Below are 2,918 nucleotides of genomic sequence, written 5' to 3' on the forward strand. Positions count from 1 at the left end.
TAATCAAATGAGAACACGTAAAAGGTTAAGAACGCCAGAACAGTTCTGGACCAATCAAAATATAAGAGTATATTAGTAATTAAGTATATTAATTAAATTATAATAAAATTAAACAAAATTGTATTTTCAAAAATCTAGCGATTCTATTACCAAAAAAAAGAATTATTTATTTATTATTGTTTTTTTCTTTATTAATATTTTGCAAAAATTATTTTATTAACTTTTTTCCTTTCAAAATAAAAGCAACGCTTTTTCCTTCTATAATTTGATTTATTTGTCATCTCATTTCATAGATGAATATACAATACAATATGACTTCATAATTATATTAATTTCTTTTAACAAAAATAAAGATTCAACATATGTATTCATTATATTTGGAAGTTCTATCATACATAAATATATCGATTCATAAATGAATACATATGACATAATTATTACATTTATTTTCAATGAATATAATACAACTGAATTCATAAACTTATATTAATTTAGTTGTATCCATAAATAAATATATCAATGACCAAATTCATTCGTTTATACTACAAATTCATATATTTATATTACGACTGGATCCAATACAATTATGATCAGAAATGAATACACTAATACTATATTCATAAATGGATATACTAAGACTAAATTCAATACAATTATAATCATAATTTAATAAAATTTAATTGCGTCGCTCGACTTCCTTTTTCCATAACCTTCGGCAATATTTTTTTCGGATCGCACTTCCTTTTTCCATAGCCTTCGGGAATATTTTTTTCGGATCGCACTACTCTATCGGTATCAACATAAAACCCAATATTTATATATGAATAAGAAATGAATGAGAAAAAAATGTAATATATTAAGCCAAACTGTGATATCCACTATTCACAAATAAATAAGGTGTTAGTAGAATGATAACTTATTATGTAATCATTTATGATTACAGAATATATAATCATTTACAAAAACATTAATGATTAATATAAAACTAAGTGATAAATCATTTACGAATAAAAGTAATCTAAATGTATTTCAACAATATAATTTTGATTTAACACATACCATGTTTTTGTCATAATGTACAAACGAAAATTCCCAATCCTCAATAAATCGAGCATAGTTCTTGCATACACGTGATAAAAACATCATGTAATAAAAGATTTTGGCTTAGTTGTGTTATTTCTTATTCAGAATTTCAAAAAGTTTAATAATTTAGTACAACATAATCGGCCCCTTTTTCAATGTTTTTTTTATTTTTTATTTTTAATTTTTTTATTTTTTAGTTTACAACTAAACATATTTAGAAGCCATCCTCTGAACCATAACCAAATCTTTTTCATTAAGGCAACACAAACAAATAAAATACAGAAGCTCTTACCACCTTCTTGAAATCAAGAAATTAAATATTTTTCTTAAACCAATGAACAAGATCGAGTTGCAGGTGTAGATTTTTCTGCTTAAAATCAAGTTGTAGGTCTTAAAATCGAGACCCATTCCATTTATGCAAGTTCAAGAGCAAACTGGAAGATCATTATAAGGATCGATCGGGGATGCGGAGAAGGCGGACCATAGGTGTGTTGGAGGTGAACATCACCTTCTTGGTAGTGGTAGGTGATGATGGTGGCACACAATGATGGTGGTAATTGATTTCACGTTTTTTTTAGAACGTGGTCTCCTCCCGTCGACGATGAAGGCTATGGGGAAGATGATGAAGGCGGGCTGTTGTGAGATGAAGATGGAGATGAGTGCATATGGTGAAGAGGGTAGAGGTGTGCGGATGGCGTTCTCAAAACAATTAGATTAGGGTTGCACATGAGTTAAAAAGAAAGAGAGAGAAATAAGGATTTTGTTTATTATATCTATTATACCCTTATCACCATTTCAAAGTTACATATTTTACACATTATTTTTATAATTTACACAAATGGCCCGATTAATAATAGCCCTAGATCTAATACCTTTTAGGTGTTCTCATTTGATTTTACTCCTATATATATATATATATATATATATATATATATATATATATATATATATATATATATATATATATATATATATATATATATATATATATATATATATATAGGAATGAGTTCTATGGAAAACAAATAACTAAGACAACATCTACTGGAACCAATAATCAAATGACACATGTCCATTTCTTTCTTCACAAGTAATGTATTGTGGAAGTTATTGTGGAAGTGATGTGTTATTATGTTTTCATTGGTTCAAATATGTGTTGCCCTAATCATTCATTTTCCGTATAACTCTTCCCTATATATATATATATATATATATATATATATATATATATATATATATATATATATATATATATATATATATATATATATATATATATATATATATATATATATATATATATATTAAACCATATAACTCTTACGAACAATTTACTTTCTGACCTTTGGAATTTAACCACAACTTTTAGGGATTGTCACTTTTTATCCTTCATTTGTAGTCTTTATGTTTTTACCACAATCATTTGTGCATATTTATTTATTTATTTTTATTAATTATCGGTTGTTTTTACCCTTCAACTGCTTAGTCATCGCACTCAACCGTGTAAGCCAATAAAAATGAGATTGGTGTTTCTGTCTTCCACAAGCTAATCCAATGTTTTAAAACCGGTTTTTTAGTTGAACCGGTATAATGAATGGTTTCCGGTTCAACCGGTTTATAACCGTTTCGACTGCTGAATAAGCCGGTTTTTATAAATTTCATAATTTTTCATATTCTCCTACACATAAATACATACACAAAGAAATAATTTAATGTCCACAAGTGCAAACATTAAAATACACATGAAAATAAGTTGTAAATCAATCTAAATATATTAAAATAACTCATAACCGTAAGTTTTATATAAGTCCACAGCATTAAAAAGATAATGTCCT

This window comes from Lactuca serriola, chromosome 6 (genome assembly GCF_051521515.1).
Source record: "Lactuca serriola cultivar US96UC23 chromosome 6, Lser_US96UC23_V15, whole genome shotgun sequence".
Lineage (NCBI taxonomy): Eukaryota > Viridiplantae > Streptophyta > Magnoliopsida > Asterales > Asteraceae > Lactuca > Lactuca serriola.